This window comes from Lithobates pipiens, unplaced genomic scaffold, assembly GCF_037356315.1.
Source record: "Lithobates pipiens isolate NorthernLeopardFrog02 unplaced genomic scaffold, aLitPip1_a1.2 Scaffold_13, whole genome shotgun sequence".
NCBI classification, from domain to species: domain Eukaryota; kingdom Metazoa; phylum Chordata; class Amphibia; order Anura; family Ranidae; genus Lithobates; species Lithobates pipiens.
Window position 1 is genome coordinate 385,667,428 of NW_027507718.1, and position 15,457 is coordinate 385,682,884.

The window sequence follows — 15,457 nt, forward strand, 5'->3', positions numbered from 1 at the left end:
GGAGTTGCAGTAGTCGAGAGATATCACGGGAGTGAAGTGAAAGTTTGGTGGTGTCATTGGTAAAAATGGGGCATTCTTTGGAATTCTTATTGTGGGGAAGGTAGCAAAATTTAGACAGTAAATAGTTGTGGGGCTGACAAAAGGGTACATAAAGAATTACAGCTTGCACCGGGCATGAGGGAAGGGAACAATATAACGCAGGTTAGCTTACCATTCCCTCTCTTTGCTCTGAATTGCACAGGGTACTTCCAATTTTGCTGATATCAACTCTCAAGAGAAGCCTAAACCACTAGGCTCTATCGTTAACTTGTGCAGCAAATCCACGTCAATAAAGCTCCCTTATGAATGTAATCCATTACTTTATAAAGCATTAGAGCAGCATCACTATGAAGAATGACTATATAAAACTGACGCTGGTGGGACTCGAACCCACAACCTTTGAATTACTACACCAACTAGAAGTCCAATGCGCTGTCCATTGCGCCACAGAGCCCTCTCTGAAGACTTTGTTAGGGGAACTTGCCTGAGGAACTATTCAAGTTGTAACAAATATACACAATTGAATAATGGTCACTGCTAAATAATAGGGATGAGCTCAAGATCTGGTCCAGATACAGTTTAAGATTTAAATTTACCTGCTTGGGCATGTGCCTTAGTGCAATATCTTTTGATATTTAAGTGGGAACCGGAGGTCATGTTAAGTAGAAATATTTGTACCGTTGATTAGTTGTTGGAGAAAGGAAGAGCTCAGCAATTAGGTGATGGCAGGAAAGACTATCCTGAATAGATGAGTTTGCAGGGATCACCTGAAGCATACAGACAAGGAAATAGCCATATAGATTGGTGTAGGGAATTTGAGAGGATGGGATAGTCCATGGGAAAATCCCAGAGGACAGCATGGGATGAAGTGTTGAGGGAGCTAGCGAACAGGAGTTCTTGGAAGCAGAGAACAGGGTAGTTTATTTGATACTATATGATAAGGTTAATGATGTAGCTAGAGGCAGAGTTGTGGGAAGCTTTTTATGCCCTTAGTATTTTGAATTTGATTTGTTGGGAGAACGGAAGCCAAGGAGAGATTGGCAGAGATCGGGTGGCTGACACCTCTACTAGTAAATGGTTGGTAAGGGGGATACAACTGGCAGTAGCGAATCAGATAGACTGAAGGGGGAATGGTCTGTTTAGAGGCAGGCCATAGAGTAAGGAGTTGCAATAGTCGAGAGATATCACGGGAGTGAAGTGAAAGTTTGGTGGTGTCATTAGTAAAAATGGAGCATTCTTTGGAATTCTTATTGTGGGGAAGATAGCGAGATTTAGACAGTAAATAGTTGTGGGGCTGACAAAAGGGTACATAAAGAATTACAGCTTGCACCGGGCATGAGGGAAGGGAACAATATAACGCAGGTTAGCTTACCATTCCCTCTCTTTGCTCTGAATTGCACAGGGTACTTCCAATTTTGCTGATATCAACTCTCAAGAGAAGCCTAAACCACTAGGCTCTATCGTTAACTTGTGCAGCAAATCCACGTCAATAAAGCTCCCTTATGAATGTATCCATTACTTTATAAAGCATTAGAGCAGCATCACTATGAAGAATGACTATATAAAACTGACGCTGGTGGGACTCAAACCCACAACCTTTGAATTACTACACCAACTAGAAGTCCAATGTCGCTATCCATTGCGCCACAGAGCCCTCTCTGAAGACTTTGTTAGAGGAACTTGCCTGAGGAACTATTCAAGTTGTAACAAATATACACAATTGAATAATGGTCACTGCTAAATAATAGGGATGAGCTCAAGATCTGGTCCAGATACAGTTTAAGATTTAAATTTACCTGCTTGGGCATGTGCCTTAGTGCAATATCTTTTGATATTTAAGTGGGAACCGGAGGTCATGTTAAGTAGAAATATTTGTACCGTTGATTAGTTGTTGGAGAAAGGAAGAGCTCAGCAATTAGGTGATGGCAGGAAAGACTATCCTGAATAGATGAGTTTGCAGGGATCACCTGAAGCATACAGACAAGGAAATAGCCATATAGATTGGTGTAGGGAATTTGAGAGGATGGGATAGTCCATGGGAAAATCCCAGAGGACAGCATGGGATGAAGTGTTGAGGGAGCTAGCGAACAGGAGTTCTTGGAAGCAGAGAACAGGGTGGTTTATTTGATACTATATGATAAGGTTAATGATGTAGCTAGAGGCAGAGTTGTGGGAAGATTTTTATGCCCTTAGTATTTTGAATTTGATTTGTTGGGAGAACGGAAGCCAAGGAGAGATTGGCAGAGATCGGGTGGCTGACACCTCTACTAGTAAATGGTTGGTAAGGGGGATACAACTGGCAGTAGCGAATCAGATAGACTGAAGGGGGAATGGTCTGTTTAGAGGCAGGCCATAGAGTAAGGAGTTGCAATAGTCGAGAGATATCACGGGAGTGAAGTGAAAGTTTGCTGGTGTCATTGGTAAAAATGGGGCATTCTTTGGAATTCTTATTGTGGGGAAGATAGCGAGATTTAGACAGTAAATAGTTGTGGGGCTGACAAAAGGGTACATAAAGAATTACAGCTTGCACCGGGCATGAGGGAAGGGAACAATATAACGCAGGTTAGCTTACCATTCCCTCTCTTTGCTCTGAATTTCACAGGGTACTTCCAATTTTGCTGATATCAACTCTCAAGAGAAGCCTAAAACACTAGGCTCTATCGTTAACTTGTGCAGCAAATCCACGTCAATAAAGCTCCCTTATGAATGTAATCCATTACTTTATAAAGCATTAGAGCAGCATCACTATGAAGAATGACTATATAAAACCGACTCTGGTGGGACTCGAACCCACAACCTTTGAATTACTACACCAACTAGAAGTCCAATGCGCTATCCATTGCGCCACAGAGCCCTCTCTGAAGACTTTGTTAGAGGAACTTGCCTGAGGAACTATTCAAGTTGTAACAAATATACACAATTGAATAATGGTCACTGCTAAATAATAGGGATGAGCTCAAGATCTGGTCCAGATACAGTTTAAGATTTAAATTTACCTGCTTGGGCATGTGCCTTAGTGCAATATCTTTTGATATTTAAGTGGGAACCGGAGGTCATGTTAAGTAGAAATATTTGTACCGTTGATTAGTTGTTGGAGAAAGGAAGAGCTCAGCAATTAGGTGATGGCAGGAAAGACTATCCTGAATAGATGAGTTTGCAGGGATCACCTGAAGCATACAGACAGGGAAATAGCCATATAGATTGGTGTAGGGAATCTGAGAGGATGGGATAGTCCATGGGAAAATCCCTGAGGACAGCATGGGATGAAGTGTTGAGGGAGCTAGCGAACAGGAGTTCTTGGAAGCAGAGAACAGGGTGGTTTATTTGATACTATATGATAAGGTTAATGATGTAGCTAGAGGCAGAGTTGTGGGAAGCTTTTTATGCCCTTAGTATTTTGAATTTGATTTGTTGGGAGAACGGAAGCCAAGGAGAGATTGGCAGAGATCGGGTGGCTGACACCTCTACTAGTAAATGGTTGGTAAGGGGGATACAACTGGCAGTAGCGAATCAGATAGACTGAAGGGGGAATGGTCTGTTTAGAGGCAGGCCATAGAGTAAGGAGTTGCAATAGTCGAGAGATATCACGGGAGTGAAGTGAAAGTTTGGTGGTGTCATTGGTAAAAATGGGGCATTCTTTGGAATTCTTATTGTGGGGAAGATAGCGAGATTTAGACAGTAAATAGTTGTGGGGCTGACAAAAGGGTACATAAAGAATTACAGCTTGCACCGGGCATGAGGGAAGGGAACAATATAACGCAGGTTAGCTTACCATTCCCTCTCTTTGCTCTGAATTTCACAGGGTACTTCCAATTTTGCTGATATCAACTCTCAAGAGAAGCCTAAAACACTAGGCTCTATCGTTAACTTGTGCAGCAAATCCACGTCAATAAAGCTCCCTTATGAATGTAATCCATTACTTTATAAAGCATTAGAGCAGCATCACTATGAAGAATGACTATATAAAACCGACTCTGGTGGGACTCGAACCCACAACCTTTGAATTACTACACCAACTAGAAGTCCAATGCGCTATCCATTGCGCCACAGAGCCCTCTCTGAAGACTTTGTCAGAGGAACTTGCCTGAGGAACTATTCAAGTTGTAACAAATATACACAATTGAATAATGGTCACTGCTAAATAATAGGGATGAGCTCAAGATCTGGTCCAGATACAGTTTAAGATTTAAATTTACCTGCTTGGGCATGTGCCTTAGTGCAATATCTTTTGATATTTAAGTGGGAACCGGAGGTCATGTTAAGTAGAAATATTTGTACCGTTGATTAGTTGTTGGAGAAAGGAAGAGCTCAGCAATTAGGTGATGGCAGGAAAGACTATCCTGAATAGATGAGTTTGCAGGGATCACCTGAAGCATACAGACAAGGAAATAGCCATATAGATTGGTGTAGGGAATTTGAGAGGATGGGATAGTCCATGGGAAAATCCCAGAGGACAGCATGGGATGAAGTGTTGAGGGAGCTAGCGAACAGGAGTTCTTGGAAGCAGAGAACAGGGTGGTTTATTTGATACTATATGATAAGGTTAATGATGTAGCTAGAGGCAGAGTTGTGGGAAGCTTTTTATGCCCTTAGTATTTTGAATTTGATTTGTTGGGAGAACGGAAGCCAAGGAGAGATTGGCAGAGATCGGGTGGCTGACACCTCTACTAGTAAATGGTTGGTAAGGGGGATACAACTGGCAGTAGCGAATCAGATAGACTGAAGGGGGAATGGTCTGTTTAGAGGCAGGCCATAGAGTAAGGAGTTGCAATACTCGAGAGATATCACGGGAGTGAAGTGGAAGTTTGGTGGTGTCATTGGTAAAAATGGGGCATTCTTTGGAATTCTTATTGTGGGGAAGGTAGCGAGATTTAGACAGTAAATAGTTGTGGGGCTGACAAAAGGGTACATAAAGAATTACAGCTTGCACCGGGCATGAGGGAAGGGAACAATATAACGCAGGTTAGCTTACCATTCCCTCTCTTTGCTCTGAATTGCACAGGGTACTTCCAATTTTGCTGATATCAACTCTCAAGAGAAGCCTAAACCACTAGGCTCTATCGTTAACTTGTGCAGCAAATCCACGTCAATAAAGCTCCCTTATGAATGTAATCCATTACTTTATAAAGCATTAGAGCAGCATCACTATGAAGAATGACTATATAAAACCGACTCTGGTGGGACTCGAACCCACAACCTTTGAATTACTACACCAACTAGAAGTCCAATGCGCTATCCATTGCGCCACAGAGCCCTCTCTGAAGACTTTGTTAGAGGAACTTGCCTGAGGAACTATTCAAGTCGTAACAAATAAACACAATTGAATAATGGTCACTGCTAAATAATAGGGATGAGCTCAAGATCTGGTCCAGATACAGTTTAAGATTTAAATTTACCTGCTTGGGCATGTGCCTTAGTGCAATATCTTTTGATATTTAAGTGGGAACCGGAGGTCATGTTAAGTAGAAATATTTGTACCGTTGATTAGTTGTTGGAGAAAGGAAGAGCTCAGCAATTAGGTGATGGCAGGAAAGACTATCCTGAATAGATGAGTTTGCAGGGATCACCTGAAGCATACAGACAGGGAAATAGCCATATAGATTGGTGTAGGGATTCTGAGAGGATGGGATAGTCCATGGGAAAATCCCTGAGGACAGCATGGGATGAAGTGTTGAGGGAGCTAGCGAACAGGAGTTCTTGGAAGCAGAGAACAGGGTGGTTTATTTGATACTATATGATAAGGTTAACGATGTAGCTAGAGGCAGAGTTGTGGGAAGCTTTTTATGCCCTTAGTATTTTGAATTTGATTTGTTGGGAGAACGGAAGCCAAGGAGAGATTGGCAGAGATCGGGTGGCTGACACCTCTACTAGTAAATGGTTGGTAAGGGGGATACAACTGGCAGTAGCGAATCAGATAGACTGAAGGGGGAATGGTCTGTTTAGAGGCAGGCCATAGAGTAAGGAGTTGCAATAGTCGAGAGATATCACGGGAGTGAAGTGAAAGTTTGGTGGTGTCATTGGTAAAAATGGGGCATTCTTTGGAATTCTTATTGTGGGGAAGGTAGCAAAATTTAGACAGTAAATAGTTGTGGGGCTGACAAAAGGGTACATAAAGAATTACAGCTTGCACCGGGCATGAGGGAAGGGAACAATATAACGCAGGTTAGCTTACCATTCCCTCTCTTTGCTCTGAATTGCACAGGGTACTTCCAATTTTGCTGATATCAACTCTCAAGAGAAGCCTAAACCACTAGGCTCTATCGTTAACTTGTGCAGCAAATCCACGTCAATAAAGCTCCCTTATGAATGTATCCATTACTTTATAAAGCATTAGAGCAGCATCACTATGAAGAATGACTATATAAAACTGACGCTGGTGGGACTCGAACCCACAACCTTTGAATTACTACACCAACTAGAAGTCCAATGCGCTATCCATTGCGCCACAGAGCCCTCTCTGAAGACTTTGTTAGAGGAACTTGCCTGAGGAACTATTCAAGTTGTAACAAATATACACAATTGAATAATGGTCACTGCTAAATAATAGGGATGAGCTCAAGATCTGGTCCAGATACAGTTTAAGATTTAAATTTACCTGCTTGGGCATGTGCCTTAGTGCAATATCTTTTGATATTTAAGTGGGAACCGGAGGTCATGTTAAGTAGAAATATTTGTACCGTTGATTAGTTGTTGGAGAAAGGAAGAGCTCAGCAATTAGGTGATGGCAGGAAAGACTATCCTGAATAGATGAGTTTGCAGGGATCACCTGAAGCATACAGACAGGGAAATAGCCATATAGATTGGTGTAGGGAATCTGAGAGGATGGGATAGTCCATGGGAAGATCCCAGAGGACAGCATGGGATGAAGTGTTGAGGGAGCTAGCGAACAGGAGTTCTTGGAAGCAGAGAACAGGGTGGTTTATTTGATACTATATGATAAGGTTAATGATGTAGCTAGAGGCAGAGTTGTGGGAAGCTTTTTATGCCCTTAGTATTTTGAATTTGATTTGTTTTGAGAACGGAAGCCAAGGAGAGATTGGCAGAGATCGGGTGGCTGACACCTCTACTAGTAAATGGTTGGTAAGGGGGATACAACTGGCAGTAGCGAATCAGATAGACTGAAGGGGGAATGGTCTGTTTAGAGGCAGGCCATAGAGTAAGGAGTTGCAATAGTCGAGAGATATCACGGGAGTGAAGTGAAAGTTTGGTGGTGTCATTGGTAAAAATGGGGCATTCTTTGGAATTCTTATTGTGGGGAAGATAGCGAGATTTAGACAGTAAATAGTTGTGGGGCTGACAAAAGGGTACATAAAGAATTACAGCTTGCACCGGGCATGAGGGAAGGGAACAATATAACGCAGGTTAGCTTACCATTCCCTCTCTTTGCTCTGAATTGCACAGGGTACTTCCAATTTTGCTGATATCAACTCTCAAGAGAAGCCTAAACCACTAGGCTCTATCGTTAACTTGTGCAGCAAATCCACGTCAATAAAGCTCCCTTATGAATGTATCCATTACTTTATAAAGCATTAGAGCAGCATCACTATGAAGAATGACTATATAAAACTGACGCTGGTGGGACTCGAACCCACAACCTTTGAATTACTACACCAACTAGAAGTCCAATGCGCTATCCATTGTGCCACAGAGCCCTCTCTGAAGACTTTGTTAGAGGAACTTGCCTGAGGAACTATTCAAGTTGTAACAAATATACACAATTGAATAATGGTCACTGCTAAATAATAGGGATGAGCTCAAGATCTGGTCCAGATACAGTTTAAGATTTAAATTTACCTGCTTGGGCATGTGCCTTAGTGCAATATCTTTTGATATTTAAGTGGGAACCGGAGGTCATGTTAAGTAGAAATATTTGTACCGTTGATTAGTTGTTGGAGAAAGGAAGAGCTCAGCAATTAGGTGATGGCAGGAAAGACTATCCTGAATAGATGAGTTTGCAGGGATCACCTGAAGCATACAGACAAGGAAATAGCCATATAGATTGGTGTAGGGAATTTGAGAGGATGGGATAGTCCATGGGAAAATCCCTGAGGACAGCATGGGATGAAGTGTTGAGGGAGCTAGCGAACAGGAGTTCTTGGAAGCAGAGAACAGGGTGGTTTATTTGATACTATATGATAAGGTTAATGATGTAGCTAGAGGCAGAGTTGTGGGAAGCTTTTTATGCCCTTAGTATTTTGAATTTGATTTGTTGGGAGAACGGAAGCCAAGGAGAGATTGGCAGAGATCGGGTGGCTGACACCTCTACTAGTAAATGGTTGGTAAGGGGGATACAACTGGCAGTAGCGAATCAGATAGACTGAAGGGGGAATGGTCTGTTTAGAGGCAGGCCATAGAGTAAGGAGTTGCAATAGTCGAGAGATATCACGGGAGTGAAGTGAAAGTTTGGTGGTGTCATTGGTAAAAATGGGGCATTCTTTGGAATTCTTATTGTGGGGAAGGTAGCAAAATTTAGACAGTAAATAGTTGTGGGGCTGACAAAAGGGTACATAAAGAATTACAGCTTGCACCGGGCATGAGGGAAGGGAACAATATAACGCAGGTTAGCTTACCATTCCCTCTCTTTGCTCTGAATTGCACAGGGTACTTCCAATTTTGCTGATATCAACTCTCAAGAGAAGCCTAAACCACTAGGCTCTATCGTTAACTTGTGCAGCAAATCCACGTCAATAAAGCTCCCTTATGAATGTATCCATTACTTTATAAAGCATTAGAGCAGCATCACTATGAAGAATGACTAAAAAAAAATGGGGCATTCTTTGGAATTCTTATTGTGGGGAAGGTAGCAAAATTTAGACAGTAAATAGTTGTGGGGCTGACAAAAGGGTACATAAAGAATTACAGCTTGCACCGGGCATGAGGGAAGGGAACAATATAACGCAGGTTAGCTTACCATTCCCTCTCTTTGCTCTGAATTGCACAGGGTACTTCCAATTTTGCTGATATCAACTCTCAAGAGAAGCCTAAACCACTAGGCTCTATCGTTAACTTGTGCAGCAAATCCACGTCAATAAAGCTCCCTTATGAATGTATCCATTACTTTATAAAGCATTAGAGCAGCATCACTATGAAGAATGACTATATAAAACTGACGCTGGTGGGACTCAAACCCACAACCTTTGAATTACTACACCAACTAGAAGTCCAATGCGCTATCCATTGCGCCACAGAGCCCTCTCTGAAGACTTTGTTAGAGGAACTTGCCTGAGGAACTATTCAAGTTGTAACAAATATACACAATTGAATAATGGTCACTGCTAAATAATAGGGATGAGCTCAAGATCTGGTCCAGATACAGTTTAAGATTTAAATTTACCTGCTTGGGCATGTGCCTTAGTGCAATATCTTTTGATATTTAAGTGGGAACCGGAGGTCATGTTAAGTAGAAATATTTGTACCGTTGATTAGTTGTTGGAGAAAGGAAGAGCTCAGCAATTAGGTGATGGCAGGAAAGACTATCCTGAATAGATGAGTTTGCAGGGATCACCTGAAGCATACAGACAGGGAAATAGCCATATAGATTGGTGTAGGGAATTTGAGAGGATGGGATAGTCCATGGGAAAATCCCTGAGGACAGCATGGGATGAAGTGTTGAGGGAGCTAGCGAACAGGAGTTCTTGGAAGCAGAGAACAGGGTGGTTTATTTGATACTATATGATAAGGTTAATGATGTAGCTAGAGGCAGAGTTGTGGGAAGCTTTTTATGCCCTTAGTATTTTGAATTTGATTTGTTTTGAGAACGGAAGCCAAGGAGAGATTGGCAGAGATCGGGTGGCTGACACCTCTACTAGTAAATGGTTGGTAAGGGGGATACAACTGGCAGTAGCGAATCAGATAGACTGAAGGGGGAATGGTCTGTTTAGAGGCAGGCCATAGAGTAAGGAGTTGCAATAGTCGAGAGATATCACGGGAGTGAAGTGAAAGTTTGGTGGTGTCATTGGTAAAAATGGGGCATTCTTTGGAATTCTTATTGTGGGGAAGATAGCGAGATTTAGACAGTAAATAGTTGTGGGGCTGACAAAAGGGTACATAAAGAATTACAGCTTGCACCGGGCATGAGGGAAGGGAACAATATAACGCAGGTTAGCTTACCATTCCCTCTCTTTGCTCTGAATTGCACAGGGTACTTCCAATTTTGCTGATATCAACTCTCAAGAGAAGCCTAAACCACTAGGCTCTATCGTTAACTTGTGCAGCAAATCCACGTCAATAAAGCTCCCTTATGAATGTATCCATTACTTTATAAAGCATTAGAGCAGCATCACTATGAAGAATGACTATATAAAACTGACGCTGGTGGGACTCGAACCCACAACCTTTGAATTACTACACCAACTAGAAGTCCAATGCGCTATCCATTGTGCCACAGAGCCCTCTCTGAAGACTTTGTTAGAGGAACTTGCCTGAGGAACTATTCAAGTTGTAACAAATATACACAATTGAATAATGGTCACTGCTAAATAATAGGGATGAGCTCAAGATCTGGTCCAGATACAGTTTAAGATTTAAATTTACCTGCTTGGGCATGTGCCTTAGTGCAATATCTTTTGATATTTAAGTGGGAACCGGAGGTCATGTTAAGTAGAAATATTTGTACCGTTGATTAGTTGTTGGAGAAAGGAAGAGCTCAGCAATTAGGTGATGGCAGGAAAGACTATCCTGAATAGATGAGTTTGCAGGGATCACCTGAAGCATACAGACAAGGAAATAGCCATATAGATTGGTGTAGGGAATTTGAGAGGATGGGATAGTCCATGGGAAAATCCCAGAGGACAGCATGGGATGAAGTGTTGAGGGAGCTAGCGAACAGGAGTTCTTGGAAGCAGAGAACAGGGTGGTTTATTTGATACTATATGATAAGGTTAATGATGTAGCTAGAGGCAGAGTTGTGGGAAGCTTTTTATGCCCTTAGTATTTTGAATTTGATTTGTTGGGAGAACGGAAGCCAAGGAGAGATTGGCAGAGATCGGGTGGCTGACACCTCTACTAGTAAATGGTTGGTAAGGGGGATACAACTGGCAGTAGCGAATCAGATAGACTGAAGGGGGAATGGTCTGTTTAGAGGCAGGCCATAGAGTAAGGAGTTGCAATACTCGAGAGATATCACGGGAGTGAAGTGGAAGTTTGGTGGTGTCATTGGTAAAAATGGGGCATTCTTTGGAATTCTTATTGTGGGGAAGGTAGCGAGATTTAGACAGTAAATAGTTGTGGGGCTGACAAAAGGGTACATAAAGAATTACAGCTTGCACCGGGCATGAGGGAAGGGAACAATATAACGCAGGTTAGCTTACCATTCCCTCTCTTTGCTCTGAATTGCACAGGGTACTTCCAATTTTGCTGATATCAACTCTCAAGAGAAGCCTAAACCACTAGGCTCTATCGTTAACTTGTGCAGCAAATCCACGTCAATAAAGCTCCCTTATGAATGTAATCCATTACTTTATAAAGCATTAGAGCAGCATCACTATGAAGAATGACTATATAAAACCGACTCTGGTGGGACTCGAACCCACAACCTTTGAATTACTACACCAACTAGAAGTCCAATGCGCTATCCATTGCGCCACAGAGCCCTCTCTGAAGACTTTGTTAGAGGAACTTGCCTGAGGAACTATTCAAGTCGTAACAAATAAACACAATTGAATAATGGTCACTGCTAAATAATAGGGATGAGCTCAAGATCTGGTCCAGATACAGTTTAAGATTTAAATTTACCTGCTTGGGCATGTGCCTTAGTGCAATATCTTTTGATATTTAAGTGGGAACCGGAGGTCATGTTAAGTAGAAATATTTGTACCGTTGATTAGTTGTTGGAGAAAGGAAGAGCTCAGCAATTAGGTGATGGCAGGAAAGACTATCCTGAATAGATGAGTTTGCAGGGATCACCTGAAGCATACAGACAGGGAAATAGCCATATAGATTGGTGTAGGGATTCTGAGAGGATGGGATAGTCCATGGGAAAATCCCTGAGGACAGCATGGGATGAAGTGTTGAGGGAGCTAGCGAACAGGAGTTCTTGGAAGCAGAGAACAGGGTGGTTTATTTGATACTATATGATAAGGTTAACGATGTAGCTAGAGGCAGAGTTGTGGGAAGATTTTTATGCCCTTAGTATTTTGAATTTGATTTGTTGGGAGAACGGAAGCCAAGGAGAGATTGGCAGAGATCGGGTGGCTGACACCTCTACTAGTAAATGGTTGGTAAGGGGGATACAACTGGCAGTAGCGAATCAGATAGACTGAAGGGGGAATGGTCTGTTTAGAGGCAGGCCATAGAGTAAGGAGTTGCAATAGTCGAGAGATATCACGGGAGTGAAGTGAAAGTTTGGTGGTGTCATTGGTAAAAATGGGGCATTCTTTGGAATTCTTATTGTGGGGAAGGTAGCAAAATTTAGACAGTAAATAGTTGTGGGGCTGACAAAAGGGTACATAAAGAATTACAGCTTGCACCGGGCATGAGGGAAGGGAACAATATAACGCAGGTTAGCTTACCATTCCCTCTCTTTGCTCTGAATTGCACAGGGTACTTCCAATTTTGCTGATATCAACTCTCAAGAGAAGCCTAAACCACTAGGCTCTATCGTTAACTTGTGCAGCAAATCCACGTCAATAAAGCTCCCTTATGAATGTATCCATTACTTTATAAAGCATTAGAGCAGCATCACTATGAAGAATGACTATATAAAACTGACGCTGGTGGGACTCGAACCCACAACCTTTGAATTACTACACCAACTAGAAGTCCAATGCGCTATCCATTGCGCCACAGAGCCCTCTCTGAAGACTTTGTTAGAGGAACTTGCCTGAGGAACTATTCAAGTTGTAACAAATATACACAATTGAATAATGGTCACTGCTAAATAATAGGGATGAGCTCAAGATCTGGTCCAGATACAGTTTAAGATTTAAATTTACCTGCTTGGGCATGTGCCTTAGTGCAATATCTTTTGATATTTAAGTGGGAACCGGAGGTCATGTTAAGTAGAAATATTTGTACCGTTGATTAGTTGTTGGAGAAAGGAAGAGCTCAGCAATTAGGTGATGGCAGGAAAGACTATCCTGAATAGATGAGTTTGCAGGGATCACCTGAAGCATACAGACAGGGAAATAGCCATATAGATTGGTGTAGGGAATCTGAGAGGATGGGATAGTCCATGGGAAGATCCCAGAGGACAGCATGGGATGAAGTGTTGAGGGAGCTAGCGAACAGGAGTTCTTGGAAGCAGAGAACAGGGTGGTTTATTTGATACTATATGATAAGGTTAATGATGTAGCTAGAGGCAGAGTTGTGGGAAGCTTTTTATGCCCTTAGTATTTTGAATTTGATTTGTTTTGAGAACGGAAGCCAAGGAGAGATTGGCAGAGATCGGGTGGCTGACACCTCTACTAGTAAATGGTTGGTAAGGGGGATACAACTGGCAGTAGCGAATCAGATAGACTGAAGGGGGAATGGTCTGTTTAGAGGCAGGCCATAGAGTAAGGAGTTGCAATAGTCGAGAGATATCACGGGAGTGAAGTGAAAGTTTGGTGGTGTCATTGGTAAAAATGGGGCATTCTTTGGAATTCTTATTGTGGGGAAGATAGCGAGATTTAGACAGTAAATAGTTGTGGGGCTGACAAAAGGGTACATAAAGAATTACAGCTTGCACCGGGCATGAGGGAAGGGAACAATATAACGCAGGTTAGCTTACCATTCCCTCTCTTTGCTCTGAATTGCACAGGGTACTTCCAATTTTGCTGATATCAACTCTCAAGAGAAGCCTAAACCACTAGGCTCTATCGTTAACTTGTGCAGCAAATCCACGTCAATAAAGCTCCCTTATGAATGTATCCATTACTTTATAAAGCATTAGAGCAGCATCACTATGAAGAATGACTATATAAAACTGACGCTGGTGGGACTCGAACCCACAACCTTTGAATTACTACACCAACTAGAAGTCCAATGCGCTATCCATTGTGCCACAGAGCCCTCTCTGAAGACTTTGTTAGAGGAACTTGCCTGAGGAACTATTCAAGTTGTAACAAATATACACAATTGAATAATGGTCACTGCTAAATAATAGGGATGAGCTCAAGATCTGGTCCAGATACAGTTTAAGATTTAAATTTACCTGCTTGGGCATGTGCCTTAGTGCAATATCTTTTGATATTTAAGTGGGAACCGGAGGTCATGTTAAGTAGAAATATTTGTACCGTTGATTAGTTGTTGGAGAAAGGAAGAGCTCAGCAATTAGGTGATGGCAGGAAAGACTATCCTGAATAGATGAGTTTGCAGGGATCACCTGAAGCATACAGACAAGGAAATAGCCATATAGATTGGTGTAGGGAATTTGAGAGGATGGGATAGTCCATGGGAAAATCCCTGAGGACAGCATGGGATGAAGTGTTGAGGGAGCTAGCGAACAGGAGTTCTTGGAAGCAGAGAACAGGGTGGTTTATTTGATACTATATGATAAGGTTAATGATGTAGCTAGAGGCAGAGTTGTGGGAAGCTTTTTATGCCCTTAGTATTTTGAATTTGATTTGTTGGGAGAACGGAAGCCAAGGAGAGATTGGCAGAGATCGGGTGGCTGACACCTCTACTAGTAAATGGTTGGTAAGGGGGATACAACTGGCAGTAGCGAATCAGATAGACTGAAGGGGGAATGGTCTGTTTAGAGGCAGGCCATAGAGTAAGGAGTTGCAATAGTCGAGAGATATCACGGGAGTGAAGTGAAAGTTTGGTGGTGTCATTGGTAAAAATGGGGCATTCTTTGGAATTCTTATTGTGGGGAAGGTAGCAAAATTTAGACAGTAAATAGTTGTGGGGCTGACAAAAGGGTACATAAAGAATTACAGCTTGCACCGGGCATGAGGGAAGGGAACAATATAACGCAGGTTAGCTTACCATTCCCTCTCTTTGCTCTGAATTGCACAGGGTACTTCCAATTTTGCTGATATCAACTCTCAAGAGAAGCCTAAACCACTAGGCTCTATCGTTAACTTGTGCAGCAAATCCACGTCAATAAAGCTCCCTTATGAATGTATCCATTACTTTATAAAGCATTAGAGCAGCATCACTATGAAGAATGACTAAAAAAAAATGGGGCATTCTTTGGAATTCTTATTGTGGGGAAGGTAGCAAAATTTAGACAGTAAATAGTTGTGGGGCTGACAAAAGGGTACATAAAGAATTACAGCTTGCACCGGGCATGAGGGAAGGGAACAATATAACGCAGGTTAGCTTACCATTCCCTCTCTTTGCTCTGAATTGCACAGGGTACTTCCAATTTTGCTGATATCAACTCTCAAGAGAAGCCTAAACCACTAGGCTCTATCGTTAACTTGTGCAGCAAATCCACGTCAATAAAGCTCCCTTATGAATGTAATCCATTACTTTATAAAGCATTAGAGCAGCA

At 42.1% G+C, this 15,457-nt stretch overlaps 7 non-coding genes across 7 annotated transcripts; all 7 read right to left on the reverse strand.

The window, feature by feature from the left end:
- Nucleotides 1-408: 408 nt before the first annotated feature.
- On the reverse strand, nt 409-493 carry TRNAR-UCU (transfer RNA arginine (anticodon UCU)). Its single transcript is given in 2 exon segments — nt 409-444; nt 457-493. It is a non-coding gene; the product is annotated as a tRNA-Arg (tRNA).
- A 2,315-nt stretch (nt 494-2,808) lies between these two features.
- TRNAR-UCU (transfer RNA arginine (anticodon UCU)) lies at nt 2,809-2,893 on the reverse strand. Its single transcript is given in 2 exon segments — nt 2,809-2,844; nt 2,857-2,893. It is a non-coding gene; the product is annotated as a tRNA-Arg (tRNA).
- Nucleotides 2,894-4,008: 1,115 nt separating this feature from the next.
- On the reverse strand, nt 4,009-4,093 carry TRNAR-UCU (transfer RNA arginine (anticodon UCU)). Its single transcript is given in 2 exon segments — nt 4,009-4,044; nt 4,057-4,093. It is a non-coding gene; the product is annotated as a tRNA-Arg (tRNA).
- Nucleotides 4,094-5,208: 1,115 nt separating this feature from the next.
- On the reverse strand, nt 5,209-5,293 carry TRNAR-UCU (transfer RNA arginine (anticodon UCU)). The gene is given in 2 exon segments: nt 5,209-5,244; nt 5,257-5,293. It is a non-coding gene; the product is annotated as a tRNA-Arg (tRNA).
- Nucleotides 5,294-6,407: 1,114 nt separating this feature from the next.
- Nucleotides 6,408-6,492, reverse strand: TRNAR-UCU (transfer RNA arginine (anticodon UCU)). The gene is given in 2 exon segments: nt 6,408-6,443; nt 6,456-6,492. It is a non-coding gene; the product is annotated as a tRNA-Arg (tRNA).
- A 5,053-nt stretch (nt 6,493-11,545) lies between these two features.
- Nucleotides 11,546-11,630, reverse strand: TRNAR-UCU (transfer RNA arginine (anticodon UCU)). Its single transcript is given in 2 exon segments — nt 11,546-11,581; nt 11,594-11,630. It is a non-coding gene; the product is annotated as a tRNA-Arg (tRNA).
- A 1,114-nt stretch (nt 11,631-12,744) lies between these two features.
- TRNAR-UCU (transfer RNA arginine (anticodon UCU)) lies at nt 12,745-12,829 on the reverse strand. The gene is given in 2 exon segments: nt 12,745-12,780; nt 12,793-12,829. It is a non-coding gene; the product is annotated as a tRNA-Arg (tRNA).
- Nucleotides 12,830-15,457: the final 2,628 nt, after the last annotated feature.